Source organism: Brachyistius frenatus, unplaced genomic scaffold, assembly GCF_029030835.1.
Source record: "Brachyistius frenatus isolate BFR_SWC_R1_liver_20210118 unplaced genomic scaffold, ASM2903083v1 Contig_91, whole genome shotgun sequence".
Classification (NCBI taxonomy): domain Eukaryota; kingdom Metazoa; phylum Chordata; class Actinopteri; family Embiotocidae; genus Brachyistius; species Brachyistius frenatus.
The window spans coordinates 302,501-325,594 of record NW_027210690.1 but is presented as its reverse complement, the minus strand read 5'-3'; the positions used below and the strand labels follow the sequence as shown (position 1 = coordinate 325,594).

The following is a 23,094-nucleotide window of genomic DNA, read 5'->3' as shown; positions in this document are numbered from 1 at the left end:
CAGCTAATAAAACCTTCCACGCTTAAAGAAATAACTCGTAATTTCGAGTCGTAAAACAGAGCGTGTGGAGATTTTGTCTGTTATGCGGAGACGCAGCAGTGTAGCTGATGTTAGCCAGGTTGTTAGATGCTAGCTACAGCTCATAAAACCGCCCACATGTGAAGAAACAACTTGTAAAGCTTGACGGGACTAGCAACAGTCGCTAAGGAGGGGGCGGGGCTTAGCGAGCGGTGAGTTGGTCTGTTGAGAAAGTTTTTCCGTCTCATGCTGGTGAGTTAGTAACTAAACTGAATCCAAACAACAGGAAAGAAAAAGATGTAACCCCCCCCTCCAAAAAAAATAAATAAAAATAAACAAATCAAACCACAAATTGTGTTATTGGATCAAACACATTTTTTGTGTTTTTTTTTTTTATATATACGTATTTAATACCTCAGACAAAAAACACCTGAGAAAAAACCGACGAAATGATTCCAATGGGTTTTTCTGTAATATATTCAATTATGTATATTACAACTATAATCACATATTTCAAGCATATATCATATACACATATATATCTAGTGAGAGAATAGTTTAATATTCAATAGTACAGTATGGTACAGTAGCAGTAGGGTGCATTTCTCTTTCTCATTGGGTAAAAATTGAAGGAGAGGTATAGACAAGTGTTCGTGTGTCAATCTATATATAACGATTTTTTTTTTTATCAATACAATATATGCAACAAAAGAAAAGAAAAAGAAAAACTAAAAAGAAGGAATAAAAGACAAAGAAAAGGGTATAGGCAGTTCAGTACTGTGTTTTGAGACGGTGGAAGTGTGTTTGCATAATGTGTGATTGTGACTCGTGTGTGTGTGTGTGTGTGTGTGTGTGTGTGTGTGTGTGTGTGTGTGTGTGTGTGTGTGTGTGTGTGTGTGTGTGTGTGTGTGTGTGTCAGGTGGGATCAGCACCATAGACGTCCATAACAACATCATCATCATCATCATCATCAACAACAACAACAATAAGGGTTAAAACCTGGGTGAGGACTGCATGTGTGTGTGTGTGTGTGTGTGTGTGTGTGTGTGTGTGTGTGTGTGTGTGTGTGTGTGTGTGTGTGTGTGTGTGTGTGTGTGTGTGTGTGTGTGTGTGTGTCTGCATGCCGGAGGTTTTTCAGTCACTGTTCGATCCGGGCAGATCAGACCCCCCCCCCCCCCCTTCATGCCCCCCCCCCCCCCCCCCCACACCAGTTTCGTATGAAATTTTTGCACTTCCTGGACGTGATCGAGGAGTAAAGAGAACGAGAAAAGAGCGCCGTGTCGTGTCGTGTCGTGCGATTGGTTCAAAAGGTTTGCGTGTGCGTGTGCACACACGTGAGCAAGAACACATTCACCAAAACCAAATGCAAAACCTGCCAGCGAAATCCCCCCCACCCCCTCCACCCCCCCCCCCTCATTTATTCTGTCAAACATCTGCTCACGTCCAGCTGTTTCTGATGGCTAATTACTTCCTGTTTTATCTCTCTCTCCCTGTCTTTTAGTTTTTTGGTCGTTTTTTTTGTGTGTTTTTTTTGTTTACTCGTCCTTTCGCCTTCAAAACATGAAAAAGAAAAATCCCCGCCGTTATTATCAAATTCAGAACGAGGAATCAAACAGAAGATAAAAGCTCGAAGCGCTCCGACGAGCTCACGAGAAGAAGAAAAAAAAAACCCACAAAAGATTTCCTCTTAAAACTATACAATTTTTGTTGTTGTTGTTGTTGTTTCACCGTCTTCCTCCCCGTCGCCTTTCAACGCCCCCCCCACCACCTCCCGCCTCCCGTCCCCCAAAAAACAATCGTTACTAAGATACCTCGCCTCGTCTCGCACCGTGTGAAATACCTGATTCAACCGTGATACATTCTCTAAAACACGTCTTTGTCTTCGACTAACCGAGTCTGGAAAATTGAAAATAGATTATTTGTCTTTTTTTTTTTTTAGTTTTTTTTTTTTTAGCAATAAACAGCTGGGAGGACCAAAAACAAAAAAACGTTTTTTTGTTGTTTTTTTGTGTGGACCCGTGACTGTCCTGCTCGCAGCCCCTCCCCCGCCCCCATATATAAAATATACAAAAGATTATCTCCAAAATCCTCCTGAATACCTCTGCTAATAGAAAAATATACAATAATCCTATGTCAAAATCTCTTTGCGTTATGGACGAAAAAAAACTGCGCCTCTTCCTCCTCCTCTTCCTCGTCCTCCTCCTCCTCCTCCTCCTCCTCTTTGCTGGACTAAGTCTTGCCTTCCTGCCCAGTTCAAAAATATACATGTGTGTTTTTTATTTTTTTTAAAATGTCCTATTTATAGAAAAGAATTACAGGTCTGACCTCCCTCTGGCTTTGTGTCCGTGCCTTGAGCTTAAAAACTGAGATTTCACTGGCATACGGTGAACTCAACACCACCAACACCACCAGCACCACCAGCACCACCAACACCACCAACACCACCTTCGCTCGCAAGAAACGGGCCAGAGCGGCGAGGCACTACCCGCGAAAACACCGTCGCGACACCGGGCGCAAACAAAACAACAACAAAAAGGAGGGGAGGGGCGGGGAGGTGGGGAGGGGGGTGGGGGGTGGAAGCTGCCCGAAGGTGGTCACGAGGTGGTGATACAGTACGTCGTGTGGATTTCAGCCCAAAGCGGCGGACGGAGAGTCAAACCGGGGACGACGGCGCCGCCGTGCTTCGTCCTGTCGTGACTTCCTGTCGTAACAGGAAGTCGGCGCGCTGGAAAAAAAAACAAAAAAAACACGCCAGTCGTGTTTTTTTTGGGGGTTTTTTTGCGCTCGGTGTCGCGCGGCGCTTACTGCAGATCTACGCCTGCCCCTCTCTCCCTCCCCCCACCTCCTCTTCCACCCCACGCTCCTCCTCCTCGCCACTTCAACTGTGGTGCTGCTGTTGTTGGGTTGCCTTGTACCCTCCTCTTCCTCGTCCTCCTCCTCCTCCTCCCCCACAGCCACCTCCTTCTTCTTCCGCCTCCTTTTTTTTTTTTCCCGTCCTCCTCCGTCCTCCTCCGTCCTCCGTCCCCCGTCTCACAAGTCTCCGTGCCGGTTCTCGTACTTGTTGATGATGTTCCTGCAGCGGCCGAGCTCCTTCCTCATGTCGGCCACCTCCTGGCGGAGCGCCGCGTTCTCCCGCTCCAGGAAGGCGGCGCGCACCGAGATCTGGTTCTCCTTCAGCCGCCGGGCGTCCCGCGAGCGCTTCGCCGCCTCGTTGTTCTTCACACGCCGGCTCCAGTACTTCTCGTCCTGGGAGGGGGGGGGAGGAGGGAGGAGAAATAAAACACATGATTTAATGTTTTTTTTGTTGTTGTTTTTTTGTCTTAATGCTCGAAGTACGTAACGTTACCGAGAAGCTCCAGAACACAAACGTCAACACGACAGATCTCCTCCAGTTAATACGACTTTAAATGTGTTCAACTCAATAAAACTCATCTTGCAAAGCGCAGAAAGAAAGAAAAGCATCAATAAATCTCTGTTTCAGGATCCGGTTCAAATTAACGTCAATTAAACTGTTTTCTTGCTGTTTTTTTTTTAATTTTTATTTATTTATCTTTTTTTAAAGCCACTCAGGGAGAATCAGAGCTTTCAGTCGAGCAGCTAATTAGTTGAAATACAAACACGGATTCTTTATTAGCGTCTTTAATCGCTTTAAAGCTCATTTAACGGACGCCGCAGAGCTCTTCTGAGCTTCATCTGTAACTCTGGCCGGAGATCGTTCTTCCAAACCAGCGTACGAACCATTTAGTTTACATAAAACATCCAAAAAGATGATCATGATAAAAACTGCATTTAAGAAATAAGATGATTTCCATTGAAAACAAGTTGCTTCACTGGAAGATTTGTTTCTCTTGTTCAAAGAAAATTTAATTTTAGGACTTCATAAAAGAAAAATCATTTTTGCGCGAACCTGAAAAATTCTCTAAAAACGAATTTTAACACGAGTTGAAAAACGATAAATAAATCTCGGCCATTTAACAGATGACGTAAAACTATTTGAGTTACTTTTATTCTGTCAACACATTAATCTGTATTTTTACTGTAAAGTCTGTAAAATTTCCAAAACAGCTTTAAAAAAAAAAAAAAAAATCCCGACGAAGTAGGTCTCAGGCGTCGGCGCAGAAATGCATTGTGGGAGATGTCGTACCTTCTGCTCGACGGGAACCAGCATCTTGCGAGCCTTCTTGATCATCGGCTGAGGCTTCAGCTCGTCGTCGGTGAAGCGGTGACGCCGCGGGTCGAACGCCTCCTGGCCCGGCACGCTGGACAGCGCCAGGTCCGCCGGGTCGGGGTCAAAGTTCACCATGATGTCGCTGCTGCCGTTGGCGACCGCCAGAGGCCCGGGGGGCCCCGGGGGGCAGGTGGAGGAGGGCGACTGGTCCTGAGGCACCGCCTGACCACCTGGGAGGGAAGAAGAGACACCAAAAGAGCTCAAACTGTTTCTGTTTATTCAAACACGACGTCTCACGAGAGCCGAGTCGCTCGTCGTTGATCCGAGCAGCTTCTCAGCGAGCTTTCAATTTAAGAAGCTTCGAATTAAATTTAATCTTCTGGTTTTTATTTTATCTCCAGAAATACGATGCTTATCGGCATTTTCTGATCAAATTATTGGTAATTCAGTCCTTCCGGTTTGAAAAACATATTACACACGATAAAGACTTGTATGTTAGGATTTAAAACGCGCAGAGTTCAACAGTTCATGAACCAATCACGGACTGCGGTTTAACCTGCAGCTTGTCTGAGGACCAATCAGGATTGAGCTCCTCACCGTCCCTCCCTGTTCAAGATAAAAGTGACGTTTCATTTTTATGACCCCGTTTTTGTTTACGTCGTCAATTCTCAGCGTCATGGCGAGTCCAAACTGCACTTAAATGAAAAGATAAAGCAGCGGACGGACAGAAAGGAAAAAATACAACAAAAAAGGAGCCGCTTGATTGCCTTCGTGTTTCCAGCGAAGAGTTAATCTGCCCGACGCGCCGTTCAGATGCAATAAAACACAGAATCAGCAGCTTAATTACTCGTTTAGCCGTCCAATCACCATCATCTAGTTTTGGTTTTATCTGCAGATTAGAGCCCATCTGCCCTCGCTGAGGACGGCCGCTCACATGTCGGAGAGCTGAGGGCTCAAAAAAAAAAAAAAAAAAGCGTCGGTTTGTCAGTGAATTATTTTTTGAAAGAGTTTTGGAGTCTCCCACGTTTTCCTCGGCCTTTAAACGGCTCCGACTGTAAAAGACATCAAATATTTATCGCTTTCAGCCGGTTGGGAGATGAACTATTTAAAGTTCGACTTCTGCCCAGAGACTAACGAACCAACACGTTTCAAAAGTTGACTTCAAAGATGCACCAGGTGACACGATGCACCCGTCCAAACATATCTGACTTTCTAAATTCATATTAATACATAGATTTAACCGAGTTTTTTGTGTATTTTTACTTTTTCTTTTAAACTGAAAAGCTGCACTGACACACCAAGCCAATATACCTTTTCCAATATTGCATATAATAATCACTTATTTTAGAGTTTTCTGTCATTTCTGTGTCTTTTTTTTCATATTCTAATTATTTATTTGCTCAAAATTGACATTATGTAGAAACAGGCTGCGTTTCCTGCTTTTTAAAGTGCTTATAAAGATAAAACACAAAGTGAGTCCGGTCTCGGTCTTCAGTAATGTGCACATTTCTTTACACGTAGATTCCTCTTGTCTGTACCGTGTGCTGGTCGCAGCATTTCTTCTCATTATTTTAAAGGCTTGAAAAGGATTTAATTCACATCTATTCTACAAGGTCGCATAAAAAAATAAATAAAAACAACAAGCAGGCAGCCGAACACGAGGAGGTTGATGTTTAAAGGCTGCAGGTCAGAGCCGGCAGCCTCGGTGCTGTTATTGAAGTGGTGTCGAGAGTCACATGGCCACACACACACACACACACACACACACACACACACACACACACACACACACACACACACACACACACACACACACACACACACACACACACACACACACACACACACACACACACACACACACACACACACACACACACACACACACACACACACACACACACACACACACACACATACACACACACACACACACACACACACACACACACACACACACACAAACACATACACACACACACACACACACACACACACACACACACACACACACACACACACACACACACACACACACACACACACACACACACACACACACTCATCATCGCTGCTCCGTCCAGAGAGCGGCAAGATGAGTTGACCATAAAGAGGATTACCGTATAGACGACGGACAATATGGTCAAATTTAAATCAAAGTAGCGGCAGAAGGAGGAGGAAGAAGAGGAGGAGGAGGAGGAGGAGGAGGAGGAGGAGGAGGAGGAATCCGTTGACCTCTCTTTTCTTAACTGTTCCTTTTCTCTTTTATTTTTACACATTTAAAAACACATTTCAATGCTTCACTTTTAAAACAAACAGCATCTTTGTTCTGCTATTTTTTTATATATTTTTTCGCCTGCTGCAAGTCGCAGTGACACCGATCCACCACCAGGTGTCAGAATTGAGCCAGAAAAAAGCCCGTCGCAGGGCAGCGGGTTCACATCGTGCAGGAAAAGAGCAGGTTTGTGTTTAACCCCTTCGGTGCTCAAATATGATTAAAAAAATAAATGAATAAATCACGTCGTGCGATCACCACTGAAAAAACACAGAGATGACATCGACGAGGAAATCTGCTCAGATATCTGCACTTAAAAATAAAAAATGATGCTGGACACGTGGCGGTCGGACACATCGTCACACGGCGCCGATCGCGGTTACAGTCGATGTTTAGGAAGGAAATAATCCAAAATAGCAGGAATTAGAAGCACTCGGTCACTTCCTGGATGCTGATAGTAAACCGTGGAAGTGAAACGTCTTCCTTCCACAGCTGTTTACCCTGCAGCGATCCTGCATCAGCTGAGCGTTACTCTATAGAAACAAGAACATGGGAGTCTATTTTCAGACCAATCTCTGTGCAGACTGTTTTTTTTTTGTTTTTTTTAGTGACATCCCCCCTCCTCTCCTCCTCCTCTTCCTCCCCTCCTCCCCTCCCTCCTCCTCCCCCGTTTTTGATACCTGAAAAGATTTGGTTTTTCCATCCACAGATAGAAATGTGAGTCGAGTTGTTGCGGCAGCATTTGCAGCTCCAGGCTTTCTGCCACCGATTATAAATAACTGCAAAGCTGGTGACCAATATCGACCCAAAAACTAAAATAAAAAAATAAACAGTTGTGGAAAGATTTCAGACACGTCGAGCAAATTAAAAGAGAATCGAAAAGGCGTGTTTGCTGCAAGTAAAGCGGAGAGATCACAGGAAGCTCTGATTGTTGTTTAATCAAATTATCCCAACTGCTTCTTATGCATGAGACATTTTAAGGATTCGAGATCGATGGCGTGTCTTCATTTATTTGTTTTACTGCGTCGGAAAAAAAAACACAACTCACTTTCTAACCTTTTAGATCAGAAACGATCAAACCTGGAAACGTCAACGAGATCAGACGCCGATTCGCCACTCGAAATGCTGCCGTGAGCTGTCAATCATTTTATTATGAACGTCGACCACAATACCGCGAAGAGGAGGAAGAGGAAGAGGAGGAAGAGGAAGAGGAGGAAGAGGAGGAGGAAGAGGAGGAGGAGGAAGAGGAGGACATTTGAGGTGAAGCAAACGCTCGAAAATACCCTGCGAGGTTTCTGTGACGTCGTGTTCTCGGTTTTCCAGGTGAACATAAATCAAAGGAACGATTCATCGGATCGGATTCTTACGCGTGAACGCGATTAGCTCGTCGGCTAATCCGAAGTAGCTTTTTTTCGGCTAGCCTTCAATCGAGAAACGTCGCAACTAAATTTAAAGCAAAGTATCTCAAAGAAATACTAAAAATAATAAAAAGGTGCATTTCAGGTCTTTTTTCAGTGAGATGGAAACAGCTAATGTCGCGTTTCAGTGACCAACCAATCAAACAATCAGATTTAAGTTCCTCGACTGGACGATATTTTGGCTGAAGAGATTTTGTGTCTTCAGGTTTAAACTCCTGCTGAATAATAAAAATAATCTCGCGGTTGTTTACGTCGTTTTGACTCCTCGGAGATTCTCGTCTGATTACGAAAAGCCAGAAGGAGCAAAGGAAACCTTTAACTACGTAAAAACAACAACACGCCCCGTTTCGTAGTTGCATCGAGGTGTATGTGAATGTTGAGAGTTTGGATTTACGTTATTTCCGCTGTGACTTGAACGCAGCACGGTTGCCGCGCAGTTATTATCCGTCGCAGCTGCTTTTTATACAGTTGAAGCGGAAAAGTGGACTTTTTTTTTTTTCTGTTTTTTCCCCGGTGCGTTTGGTTATTTTGGGTTCTCGGTGTCCCGTCGCATTCAGACCGGAGCTGGTAAACAAAAGTCACGCGGACTCGCAGATCCAGCGGCTTGTTTACCGGACGGCAGGTTCTTGGCGTCCTGTCACCCTGCAGAGGAGACGAAGACCTCATTAAAAAAAAAAAAGTCCTCTTCTTTTTGATTTTTCAGGCGTCCCGGCGTCGCTATCTGCTCCAGAAATGAACCGAAGAGGACCGACCCGCGACCCGCTAATAAAATGCCGCATAAATGATGCATGAACCGAGGAAATCCTTTCTCAACCAAACACCGAGTGGAAAAGAAAACAAACTCCGGGACGGTTGTTATCTACGAGCGCTGAATATTTCAACGCGTTAAAGCGCCTCCGGTTATGAATATGAGGGGAAGGAGGAAGAAACACCGCATGCATTATGCAGAAAGCGTCGCCGTGACGACAGACGGGGAAACTAAACGTCCGGGAGACGTCTGAACGACGCGGCAATTATTTGACGAGACGGGAATCGAACACGTGTAATCGGCGCTCGTTCAATCGATCCGTTGTCGTGGCGAATTTGAAACAGAAGTTAGCAACGAGCTAACTGGGTGAACAGCAGAGCATCCGGCGTCTCCACCCGTCGGTACCTCCGTCGGTTCGCAGGTCGAAGCAGCGACTCCGTCGGCTGAACTGCCGCTGGCTTCATCTGAGTTTCTGGCAGCTGGACGCAGCTGATCCCGGATAAGTCGGCCCAAAGCCCCGTCCCCCCCCCCGTCCCCCGCCGTCCCTCCCCCCGTCCTAATAACAACCATTTTGGGTAAAAAGTTGAAGCCGATCCAAGAACACGGCTCCCGCTGCTGCCGGCTGAACGGACGCCAAGAACCGGCGTGGCTTCATTTCCTGTCTGAGATCAGGAGCCGCTTTCATTAATTTAGCCGAGATTACGTGTTTAGTTTTTTTTTTTTCTCGTCCCGCCCGTCGATCTGCCCGTCAAGCTCTCATCTCCATCTCGTCCCTCCACGTCGCCAACAAACTCGCTGATGTGAGATTTAAATTGGGCGATTTTCACGCAAATAACAAAAAAAACAACCAAATAAAACGTGAATCCCGGCAACACAACAGCAGAAACTGCACCGCAGGCCTGTCAATCAAACAGACTTTTTGAGGCCTGATATCTAATGAATGACGGGATTATTTTCAGATGGACGGCCAGAAAACGAATGAGAAGGAACGACTTTAGAGAACGAAAGCAGAACAACTCCTGGAGAACATGCACCGACTCTGTAGTTCATGAGAGAAGTTGAATGGGAGTCTATGGAGGCCTTTTTTTGGAGCCGACCTCCGGTGGCAGTCGGTGGTATTGCAGCTTGAAGGCGCTTGGTCTCATTTTTCAGATCCGGACGCTACGAACACTTTTATATCCAGTTCAAGCTTCGAATGGAGGCTGAAACTTTACGTTTTTCAGTCTCTCGGTGTATTTTATTCGTTTAGACTTTTCAAGGTCTTCGAAAGGTTTCGCTCGGTGAAACTCAAAAGTTTTGGAGTTAGCGCCTTCATTTCTTATTCATGTTCTCGTCACGTGGAGAAATCCCGGTTAAAAACGGCCGCTGCGTCGTCCGAGCGCTCCATCACAGAGATCGCCCCGGGATGTACGAAGCGTCGCTCCTCGGACAGAGCGAACGCATACCGAGTGGGATTTACTGTAAACTTTGAAAAAACATCACGAACATTTATGAAAACAGAGTGACTGAAAAGATTTACAAAAAAAAACAATCAGAGCGAAGAGTCAAGTTTTGGGATTTTGTCCTTCGCTCGGTTTGGATGTTCGCAGGGAGAAAACGGGCCGTCGTGGGCGGAGACGCCCACGGAGGCAGAAAATAGCCGGGTTGAGGTTCAGAGATTCAGGTGAGCAACTCTTCCTCTTGACTAATCTCTTGTTTGATCTAACTATACTTTCACTCCATCCGCCTACATGTAAAAGATGAATGCAACAAACTCAGCGAGGCTCTCCTGGGGGAGGGAGGGGGGAGGAGGGGGAGGAGGGGGAGGAGGGGAGGGGGAGGCGTTTTGGTAAATGTAGGAAAGCACAAAAACCAAAAAGGAAGTGGGCGGAGCAGGTGAAACGAAATATATGATTACATTATATGTGATTATATTATCCCCCTCAAACACGTTTAATCCTTCTGCCCTCCGAACGTCTGTTTAAAACTGGTTTACGCAGGATCTTGCGTAAAAAAGGAAACAATGCAATCACCAGGACGACGGTAATTACGCTAATTATACGATGGCCGAGGTAACGATTAACATCTATTGCGCAATGCTGTAATTGAGTGGATTTCTGTGTATATTTTCGTCCTCAGCGAGTTTTCATCACTTCTCTGTTGTTAAAATGAGATTACGAACTCCGTTAGCTTCGAGTCTGAGGCCACGCCCACACGACTCCTTTCTCCTATCTGCAGTAGTAGTAGTATTTATAGTAGTAGTATTTATAGTAGTAGTAGTAGTATTTATAGTAGGAGTAGTAGTATTTATAGTAGGCGTAGTAGTATTTATAGTAGGAGTAGTAGTATTTATAGTAGTAGTATTTATAGTAGTAGTAGTAGTAGTATTTATAGTAGGAGTAGTAGTATTTATAGTAGTAGTAGTAGTAGTAGTAGTATTTATAGTAGTAGTAGTAGTATTTATGGTAGTAGTAGTATTTATAGTAGGAGTAGTAGTATTTATAGTAGTAGTAGTATTTATAGTAGTAGTAGTATTTATAGTAGTAATAGTAGTAGTATTTATAGTAGGAGTAGTAGTATTTATAGTAGTAGTAGTATTTATAGCAGTAGTAGTAGTAGTATTTATAGTAGTAATAGTAGTAGTATTTATAGTAGTAATAGTCATAATATTTATAGGAGTAGTAGTATTTATAGTAGTAGTAGTAGTATTTGTGGTAGTAGTATTTCTATTAGTAGTAGTATTTCTAGTAGTAGTAGTAGCATTTCTAGTAGTAGTAGTATTTCTAGTAGTAGTAGCAGCAGTAGTGTTTCTAGTAGTATTTCTAGTAGTAGTAGTATTTCTAGTAGTAGCAGTAGTAGTAGTAGTAGTAGCAGTCGTGTTTCTAGTAGTATTTCTAGTAGTAGTAGTAGTATTTCTAGTAGTAGTAGTAGTAGTAGCAGTAGTGTTTCTAGTAGTAGTAGTAGTATTTCTAGTAGTAGTAGCAGTAGTATTTCTGGTAGTATTTCTAGTAGTAGTAGTCATAGTATTTCTAGTAGTAGTATTTCTAGTAGTACTTTAATCAGCAGCAGTAATCAGATTGAGACGAACAGCGTTTCATTTCCAGCTCTGAGTTTTTTTCGTAGACGACATGCAGATGAACTGAACTCAGCCTGCAGCTGTTTTTATGTTTTTATTCACAAACACAATCTGGAAACACAATACAGACGTGGAACGTGATGCAGGAAGTGTGTTACACACAAAGGGCTCCCCCCTGCAACGTCAACACACGGGATCCTTCGGTGGGACGACGTGTACGATATAAAAGAGGAACCACATTCGACAGATAATTCAAACAAAACTGTTTTCAAACGAAGCTTTCGTTCAATAAATTGGATCCGTTACCTCGAGTTACGGTTTAATTCCACCTCGGTGAACTCATCTCCGTCACTTCCTCTTTCCCACCCTGTCAAAATCCTCAACCCTGACGTCATCATCATCGCTCTTCATCGCTCCTCATCAAGAAGCCCAAACATCCATAAACCTCGTTATTCAACTACGACTCATTCAGTCAAACAAAAACGTCTCTTTGGTCAGTGGAACATTTCAAACCATTATTTTTACTTATTTGTTGATATTTTATTGACAAAAAGCTTTTAAATGGCAAATTTTGACTTTATAAAATAATTCTTTTATATAAAATTTGATAAACTTTTTACCATTTTTTTTTGTAAAATTCAAAGTTAATACTGATTTGACGATATGATAGTTTCCTGTTTGTAACACATTTGTAAATGATGATTCTAATCAAAATAAAATCCCGCAAAACTTTGTGAGATTTCAATCGAATTAAAAGATCAAACTGGTTTTTTTGTTGTTTTTTTTTTTACTTCTGATCGTTTTTTTAAATCATTTTGTATTTTCATCTCCGTTTACAGAATCCGTCACATCTGGTTTTTGTCTCCGTATAATTTCACATCGCTGTCAAGAGTCTGAACACACACACACACACACACACACACACACACACACACACACACACACACACACACACACACACACACACACACACACACACACACACACTCAGGCAGGCTCGGACTCGCTGCTGCACACTCAGAACAAAAACACACGGTCGGACACGTGCACGTTCACAAGGGTGCAAAAACACACACACACACACACACACACACACACACACACACACACACACACACACACGGACGCACGCACACACACACACACACACACACACACACACACACACACACACACACACACACTGCAGAAACAATCCAGCCCAGGTGACACACCCCGGGAGTCTGGTTCCTAATGTCAACACAGCGACTAGGAGTTATGTCACCGCAGTGTGGACATAGTAGTGACCTCCTCCTCTTCCTCCTCTTCTTCCTCCTCTTCCTCCTCCTCTCTCTCTCTGCCAGTGGTCACATCACATTATAACACACTGCCTCTGCCCCCCCCCCCCCCCCCCCCGAGCACATGACAGGACTCGACATGCAAATAAATAAAGACCCCCACGGTTCCTGCAAGTCCTTCAAAATAAAACAACAACATCTGCGTCGCTTGTTGCCGTCGGAGACGACGAGAAGTTATTTTTTATTTTTTTTGGTTTCCTTTTAACACCGTAAACTTTATAGAAAAGCCCAGAGAGCCGACCGAAGGAAAACCTGCTTAATATCAACCTTAAATATCATCGACACATCCGACGTGACCGTGTGGGAAGAGAAGCTGTTAAAAAATATCATAAACAGTCGAGGAAAGAAAAAACAAACAAAATCAGATCAGATCAGAGCGTCTGCCGGTTCATCCGATCCGACGAGGTCACGTGACCAAAGTACCGAACGGGTTGAAGGATGAACCAAAGTCAGGCTGCCCGTCAAGTCCGGGACGAAGCAAAAGGAAACGTGGATTTATTTTCACCTTTTCGGCGCCGAAACACAAAAATACAAAATTTTTAAAAAAAAGCCCCGTTTGAAGTTTCGTGGCGACGATCCAAAAATAATAATAAAATAATAATAAATGAATCATTTTTATTTTTTTAAAGGTCATCATGTTCGGTGGTTAAAACACTTGTTGAATTCAGTGTTTGGGAGTTTTTTTAAAATTTGTTTTATTAATCTGCAGGACATTTTGTATCCTGATAATATTTAGTGCAGGTTAAATAAAGATATAAAAAAACCTGAATTAAAAACCGGTTGCTGCTCCGCCATCCTTAAAACACATCGTCTCTTCTTTTGTGTTTTCGCCCTTCGGTGTTTATTCGTCCTGTAATCTTCACTGTTTCCTCTCTCTCTCTCTCTCCCTTTCCCTCTCCTCCCCTCCTCCTCCTCCTCCTCCTCCCTCCTCCTCCCTCCCTCTTTGCTCTCTCATGCCGCCTCTCTCGCTCCGATGCTTTCTGCAGCGGCACGTGACGTGGCGGCCGCACGTTGCCCGAGCGAGAGAGCTTTCAGAAACATGCGAGGACGACTGGCTTTCTCGCTCACCCCCCCTCCAGCTCTCTCTCTCTCTCTGTGTGTGTGTGTGTGTGTGTGTGTGTGTGTGTGTGTGTGTGTGTGTGTGTGTGTGTGTGTGTGTGTGTGTGTGTGTGTGTGTGTGTGTGTGTGTGTGTGTGCAGTGTTACAGAGTGCAGAGTCAGTGTCTGGTTTAACCCTTCCCTCCCCAGGATTAATCACCACCCTGCATGTTTAAATCACCGGCTGCCTTCAGAGCTCCATTATCCTGCGCTTTCTTTCCCTCTTCTCTTTTTATTTATTTTATTTATTTTATTTATTTATTTTCGTCTACTTCTTAAAGAGACAGGACGCGTCCTCCACGTACCTCCCGCACGCACAAAAGGCATCTTGTGACATCTGTTAAATCTTCCGACGGGACGACCAGAGAAGAATCGGAAAAAGTGCAAAAAGATAAAAGTGGATTTTAGACGTATTTTGAGCCGTTTCAACAAACTATAGATGCATCGTCGGCATAAAGAGATATAAATTATAGTCCGCATGTATCAGCGACGCCGTTGCTAAGGAGTTCGCTTTTTTTATTTTTTTGTAGAAGATGCAACAATCAAATCTTCTGCAGTAATTTTCTAAATAGTAGTTTTAAAAAAATAATGTAAACTCAACAAGCGAGATCAATCTGTCAATCCACAGGCTCATCAGCCAGTAGTGTGTATATATACATATATATATATATATATATATATATATATATGTTAGCCCATAGGTAACAAGAAACTGCTGTACTGAACAGCCACAATGTCTCCATCCCATAATTTTGTGCGCCGGACACCAACAAGTTTTCAAGGTGACCCGAAAGTGACCATATTTGGTCGAGCCGGGGGAGGAGCAAGAGGACACTATGCTCCGCCCATTTAAACTGGCAACCTGGCTGCACCGCAGGCCTGTCAATCAAACCAGACACACCCCCAAACATCCCTCTGTTTGAGTCCTGATCTATTTGTTTCGTGTTCGGCCCCCTGGCGGCCATCAGTGGTATTACACCCACATCAGCTTCACCTTTCAGACCCTCAGAGTCTTTGTCCCATTTTTAGACGCAGCCTCTGTTTTTGAAATGTAAAATGTCTCACTGAGGAAGCGTGTCAAATGTCTTTCAAAAATAAATTGGAAGTCGAGATCGCTGTTAAACACTAAAATCATAAAAATATAAACTTTATGGTCGGTGTTTACTGCACTTTCAGCCACGTGATCTCCATCAGAGGATGTTGACTACTCTGATGATAGCACCTTCAGGACAGATCCGAAGTCCGTCTGATCGGATCCAATAAATATTTGAATATTTGAATACAGTCGGAGACAATCTGAGGCAAAAAAAAAGACTTTGGATGAATTAAATTTAAATACTGAGAACCATAGAGGCCATAAATAAGTAAAACCAGGTCAAATGTAAATGTCAGTTCCCAGTTTGTTGACACTCGAGTATGTTTGTCCATTTAAGGTTTCTATAAACGTACAGAAGTCATATTCTCATGTTTGTTTTTGTCTGAACTTCCCACTCGAGCTTCTCTTCTCGTTTCACCGTTCGGCCTCTGAAACGTCTGATTTAAAAACCCGACAGGTTCCCGTGAAGTTCGGCGGACGGATCGCGAAAAAAAAAAAAAGAAAACAAAGAAGAGCAGCCGAAGTCGAGCGAGTCGGCGGATCCTCCGGCGCCGGACGGGAATCTGAGGTTGTGAATCTGCTTTTGAACGGGAAGGTTTCTGATTTAAATTATAACTAAAGGTGATTCCTGATTATTTTATCCAGGAAGGAAACAAAGGACAGTTTGTTACAGAGGGGAAAAAAAAAAAGCACCGCAGCTCTACGGTTGGTTTTCCTGGAACTATTTTAATTTACCGCAAGTTCCCCCGGTGGTCATCTGGGAAACAGCTTTTATCTCTTATCAAAACATGTCGTGTTGACCGACGTCACTTCGTAAAGGGATCGACTCCACGTTAAAACCTGTAAATCCTCCTTTTTATAGATAAAATACCACCGGACGGGTCCAGCTAAATACATTTACGATCAATCCTGATTTGCAGTTTGAAATATTTTGCATTTTGCAGCTAAAACACCGATTTCATACAAGTAAAGCTCGATATTTACTATTTTTATGAATAAAAAAAATAAAAAAAATACAAGAATCTATAGTGAAAAGCCTAAAAAAGATTTTAGCCCCACACGTATTAAAAATACTTAAGGGACACGATGAAAGGCTTTTTTTCCTTTGTGATCGAGAAGAACTTCGACTTCGGGACGTAAAAAAAACGCAGCTGGAAGTCAGATGAATGTGGAAGTGAAGGTTTGTTTCCACGAGGTCGGAGAAACACGCCGAAAGACATCAAAGCGACTCAGCGATGCTCAGCTGATCTGACGATCAGCTGATCGTCAGATCAGCTTTTACATTTTTTTTTTGAAAAACAGCTTGTGGTTGTTTTTTTTAATGGTTATTTGAGTCCACTTCTCTTTAACCTGACTTCATGTCTGCAGCTTTCCCTCAACTCAGCATGTGTCCTCATAAATGTGAATATTTATGTTTAAAAAAGCCCACAGCTGCATCTGTATTTTTTTGCATGTGAGTTCTTCCCTTTTTTTTTTTTTGTTGCCCAGAATGAATTAAAATCAAAGTAAAACATGTGCATGTGGATGAGATGATTATTTCCAGTCTATTTTCCATCTATTTCTCCCTCTGCTGCTCTGTAGTAACACTTCAGCTCCACGACGACCTGAGGGATTTCTGGCTGGATGCATCATCCTCAACCCGGTCACGTGTTTATAATTCAGAATAAAGAGCACACGCATACGCACGCACACACACACACACACACACACACACACACGCACACACACACACACACACACACACACACACACACACACACACACACACACACACACACACACACACACACACACACACACACACACACAGATGAAAGCATGTTCACATTAAAGCCCACGTAAGTTGCATGCAAATGCCGAAACAAAGAGGACACTCTCATATGCATGTTGGAAGTTCACACACACACACACACACACACACACACACACACACACACACACACACACACACACACACACACACACTCACACACACTGATGGTGTGTATTCATAGACACTCGTGGAAACACTCGGGGCAGATACCGAGACTCTGCAGCAGCGGTGTTTTCTCTCCTCCGTGTCCCGGCTGAACCTCCGCTCGCTCTTCTTCACCGACGGCTCGTCTTCGACGCGACTCTGCAGCTCCTCTTGACCTCCTCTTCACCGTCGAACGTCTTCCTCCTCTCGTTGTTTGTGACTCAGATTAATACAAAAAAAACACAAAAAAACACAAAAAACAAAAAAACACAAAAACACAATGTCCCCGGCAGATTTCTCAGAATCGGATGCTGCAGGGCGCTTCTTCCTTTTCTTCTTTCTTCCTTTTCTTCTTTCTTCCTTTTCTTCTTTCTTCATTTTCTTCTTTCTTCCTTTTCTTCTTTCTTCCTTTTCTTCTTTCTTTCTTTCTTTCTTTCATTTTTTCCTTCTTTTGCGTTCAGCTTTGTAAAATGTGTGAAATACAGCAACAGACGAGCACAGTGACCCGGTCAAGGCAAAATTTTGTTTTCATCCTGTATATATATATCCTCTATTGGACGTTATATATCTATATATATATATATATATATATACATATACATATACATATACATATATCTAGGTAGATATAGATATACATCTATATATATATACATATATATGAGATGTCCTGTTAATATCAACGACCGTCACGGTGACGTCGCTGATCAGCTTCACTACAGATGAACTGATTTCATATTTGTGCATCTGGATGCTAGCTGGCTATTTAAAGCTGCGCTAATCAATATTTGTACATCAGCAGTGGATCAGCGCTCTGTGTGTTTACGTGAAGAAGATAAAACCGCGGACACTAACCGCCCGTTCCTGCAAGGTTTTCTTCAGCTCGGCGTTTTATCATCTTTCAGCTCTTTGTTTTGGTTTTGCGGCCGACAAAACGTACTGTTTTGTTTTCAGCTCTCATCTTTTACAGGGAACGCTGTAAAAAACAACAACAAAAAACCCACTTTCTGCGCAGTGTGAAGATGTCGGCGCCTGATCAGAGGAAGACATTTTTCCTCAAGAGTTGAAAACCAAAACAAAGCTAAAAGGGGCTTAATTACATCAAATGACGGCTGATCCGTATTCGGGACGTGATTTCCGGATATTAGAAGTCATTCAAATATAAGAAAATTAGTGCGTTCGAGTATCGTCCTTCTTTATTTCCCGCTGGTTTTACCGGCGCCTGGATGTAATGCACGACTCCCGTCAGAAGGTGGCGGTAATGCACCCGAAAGCTGTCGCGGTGTTTTTGCTCTTCCCTATTGTGGATCTGCTGGATGAACGAACAGGCGACTGAAGCTTACAGATTTACGGAGCAACTCAAAGCCTGAAGTCTCCTGCGCACATCGAACGCCTCAGACGCACGAGAGCCTTCTGCAGATGCAAATATCCAGTTCTGCATTCGTCCACTTTACATAGTCGACAACTCATCGTCTCCTTTAAAATGTCTTCATAACCGCTGAACATTTACAAAGACGTGCGGCAATCTGGCGTCAATAAATCATCACAAAATTAGCTGTAATGAGTCACAGGAAGGCTCACAGGACCAAAAAAAACACGGCCGTCAGCATTATGAAGAACGACTCTGTGGTTTCAATTAGTCCGATTTGGAAGTTGTCAGACTTGTGAAATCTCCAAAACGAAAAAAAAAGAAAAAGAAAGAGAGACAGAAAGGCTCTTCTGATGTTCTGGCAGTTCTGGTTCACATCAAAAGCAGCCGAGAGGAGGAAACACTAAATTATGAATATATAACGGATGAAAACAGGCTGTTGGAGGGAGAGTCGAGGCGGGCCGGAGAACGAGGTGCCAGCGATTCATCGCAGATCAAATTAGAGAAGATTTCTCTCCAGGTCGCGTCAGAAGCTCCCGAACGGTCGAAGCGCGTTCGTTAATTGAAGGTATTCGAGCCGGATCGCATCACGGCCTCCGAACGCACAGCTTCACGTACGTCTGACGCGGTTAGCCGGAAACTTTTCATCTCAGCCGAGAAAAGGTTTTCTTATTTTGAACTTTGTTTTGAGCATTTTTTTTTTTTAATTTTTTTAAACGCTGTTAAAAATCTTAAAATCTTTCCTCGCGGCGATGCGGATGAAGTGAATAACTAATTCGGGATAATAATTGTACAAGTTTCCACCCGGTTGACTGATTTTTGCTCTCGATTCATTTTCTGATTGTTTTTGTAATTTATCGTCTGAATGTTTTGCCAATAAAATGTAAAAAAAAAAAAAAAAAAAAAAGAGTCAAAAGTAACTTTTCCAGCACCAGCGATGATGTTTAGATGTTTGTTCGCTATTAGATGAGAAAAACCAACAAAAAAACAAAACCCTCACGTCTAAAAAGCTCAAACCAGCTGAACTCAACTCAACTGAATATCAAACTAAAGTTTCCGTCGGTAACCAGATCAAAAAAACAACAAACAATGGACTGTAATGTTTCTCTCACCGTGTACACACTCGGGTCCTCCCATCATGCTTTGCTGCTGCTGAGGCGGCGGCGGCGGCGGCGCGGCGGCGGCGGCGGCGGCGGCGGCTGCGGCTGGACGGTCTCCAGTCCGAGCAGCGAGGACGAGGACGACGAGGAGGACATGGAGGAGGAAGAGGAGGAGCAGGGTGGAGGAGAGCTGGGGGGACACTGGGAGCTCTGGTTGGGCACCGCAGACTGAGAACTCTGGGTAGAAAACAGGAAACACATGATTTCATCTTTGAAAGTGGTTAAAGAAGATAATTAATCTGAAAATAATCTGAGAAAAATCCCTCCTCGTTAAACACCTGCAGATTCACCCGATTACACTGAACCAAACTCTAAATCGAAACAACAGTTGTAAAATGATATTATTGTCTTTAGAATTTGTTCATATTAAATCAGATCTTCAGTTTATAGCAGAAGCACATGAGTTGGTGGAGGTTGGTGGAGGTTGGTGGAGGCGGTCCGTTATAATCTGGTCGGTTTAGAGTCCAAAGGTTCATTTTACAGTTCAGTGTGAAACGGTGAACTCAGTTCAGAGAGATCAAACTCGCCCGGTGTTTGATCCAGAGGGTCGCGTGGGGATCGACACCGAGCGGCGGTGACGTCACCCGGCGGGTTTGTGAACGGCCGTTACGGTGGATCTGACTCAATCTGATTGGAAATAATATGTAATAATAATGTGACCTGACTGCACCACAGGCCTGTCAATCAAACAGACACGCCCCCAAAACCAGGTCTTCTTGAATCTTCTTTTCTAATGAATGAGGGATTATTTTCAGATGGACCTCCAGAAAACTAAGAAGAAGGAGTGACTTTAGCTAACAACACCGAGAGAACTGATGGACACATTTTATTCACTTTGGATTTGATGAGAGAAGTTGAATGGGAGTCTATGGAGCCGGAGGCTTTTTGGAGCCGACCTCTAGTGGCGCTCGCTGGTATTGCAGCTTCAGGTCTAATTTTTCAGAGCCGGAAGCTACGACGACAGGTTTACATCCAGTCTGTGTTGTGAGCTGGTTCCGCTCCGGGTTCTGGTCTCCGCCGCTCTTACCTGCGAGGGGATCTGGGCGCTGGTGGAGCTGGGCCCGTTGCTGTGCATGCCCATCCCGTTCTCCGTCAGGAACTCCTCCAGGTCCATGTACTGCAGCTGGAACAGGCCTCCGTCGCACGGCAGCGTCCGCTCCCACAGCAGCGGGCCCAGGAAGGCGGACTGGGAGTTGGGTCGCAGCGTGCCGGAGCTCGGGGTCCCGCCCACCCCGCCGGGCCCGCCGGCGTTGGCGCTCGACGAGTCCTCGTCGGACTCCGGGGGCTTGTCTTTGTCTGGAGGGGAGGAAGGACGAGACATCGCTTACATGAAGCTGCGTACAGTGATTTTCGGTCGTGATACTAACGGAGTCCGTTCTGACCAGAGAGGCAACGAACCTCGTTCTTCCTCCCGTTGACAGTGTTTGTATTGAAGGGCTGAAGGAAAGATAAGAGCCGATAACTCATATCCACTCTGACAGGCTGAGATAAGATGAAACTATGCAGTTATGAACGCGGAAATGGAGAGTTTGAGCAACGGACGGTGAAAATATTCAGTATTTTCATTCGCTGGGACGGAAATCTTTACAGTCTCAAACGTTTTCTGTAAGAAAACGAAAAAAAAACACTATAAAACTAATGTTGTTTTTTTTTACACCTCATACTGACATAACATATAAAAAACAAAAACACAATTTCCCCCAAAACAAATGGTAATAAGAGATGTTTTTCTCTCCCCCCCTCCCCCCCAAAGAAAGTTTGGAGACAAGAAAAAAGAAAAGAAAGTGTCGAAGGTTCGATCCCCTGAAGGCGCTTCTGTTTCATTAATATTTAATAAGCGGTTATTAAAGTGAATTTGCATCCTCACCCTTCGTTTCCAAGGAGTCACCCGAATCTACGGCGGCCGTAAAACTCACACAAAAAAAAAAGCAGAGTTTGGTTTGTCCATTCTGGGCTACTGTAGAAACATGGAGCTGCAACATGGAAGAAGACGATGGAAATACAGTAAGAAAGACTTCATGAGGACGTCACTGGCTTTCTGAAAAGGTGTAATTGGATCAACAACAGCAGATCCAGGATCAGTTTTTTTGTGTTTTTGTTGGTGTGTGACAAATAATTCGGCTGGTTTTGACTCTTTAGATTTAAAAGATTGTTTGGATAATCGAGCGCACGTCATACGAAGAGTTAAATTACCTTCAAATGAGGTCGTAACGGGACACAATACACCGTTTGGCACGAACATCGGTTTGAGAGGCTTTTGGCACATTTATTTTGAAAACCTTTAAAGCGTCTACTCGGCACGCTGAAGGAGAAAAAAAAAAAAAGAAAGACTGATCTGCTTACTTGAAGAAAACTGAAACACATTTAAATTCATTTCAATGGAACCGTTAAAGTCAGTCGAGCAATTTCACCGTTGAATTGTACAAATTACCACCGATGACCGATAAAAACAGATTCATTGAAAATATCACTAGAAAAACTGAGCCGGTTGTTCGTGTTTAGAAGTCGCAGCTTTCTGGACGATTAAAACGTGTAATCGTGCAAAATTGATAAAAAAAACTTTTAAAAAAACTGCTGCGTCGTCAAAAACGTTGACGGCTGAAACTCGCGATTGAATTTTTTTTGAATACGAAACATATCATGTGACGCGAAAAGACTTCGGACTGCAGCTGAAGTCTGAACCGAAGAAATCAAAACGACGGCCTCGGCGGGTGAAGCGATATCTGACGTACGTCGTTCGACTGACGAGACTTCTGCTGGAACTCGAACTCATCACGGACCTGAGACAATATCTCTAAATGACAACAAACAAACAAACAAACAAACAAACAAACGGCAGCCTTTTTGTTGTTGCACCGCCTCGTCTCCTTTTCTTTCACTGAAGCACTTCAGCTGCAAATTATTAAAAAAAAAATAATAATAATAATAAAAAAAAAAGGCATCTATAAATAAAGTCGGGTTGAGCGACCGCGCGGAGAGCGAGGGAGTCCGATGGAAACACAGATACGGACTTCAGGCGTCGATAAACCATCAGCAGGGAAACAAAACAAAACAAAAGGAAAGGAAACCCCTCAAACTAAAACAGGAACCTCGTCCAAGCGACTGGAACAGAAGTGGACCGATTGTTTTGAAGCCCGATCCCTCGCTAATATTATTCTAGAAGAATTACGCTGCCCGAGAGCGCACGCCGAATAAATGGCACACTTGAATAATAAAGCGCCAATAAAATAGTAATAAAAGAGCATATTTAACTGGCGGGGGGGGGGGGGGGGGGGGAGGGGGAGTGATGAGAGGCTGAGGGAGAAAGTTAAATCTAAAGAAGATTAAAGAACATAAAGAGAGATTACAGCGGTGGAAACAGCAGCAGGGACGGAGGGAGGAGGCCTTCGTAATCCC

At 43.7% G+C, this 23,094-nt stretch overlaps 1 pseudogene; it reads right to left on the bottom strand.

Moving 5' to 3' along the window:
* Positions 1-1,217: 1,217 nt before the first annotated feature.
* Positions 1,218-23,094, bottom strand: part of LOC138627797 (thyrotroph embryonic factor-like) — a 26,258-nt pseudogene continuing 4,381 nt past the window's right edge.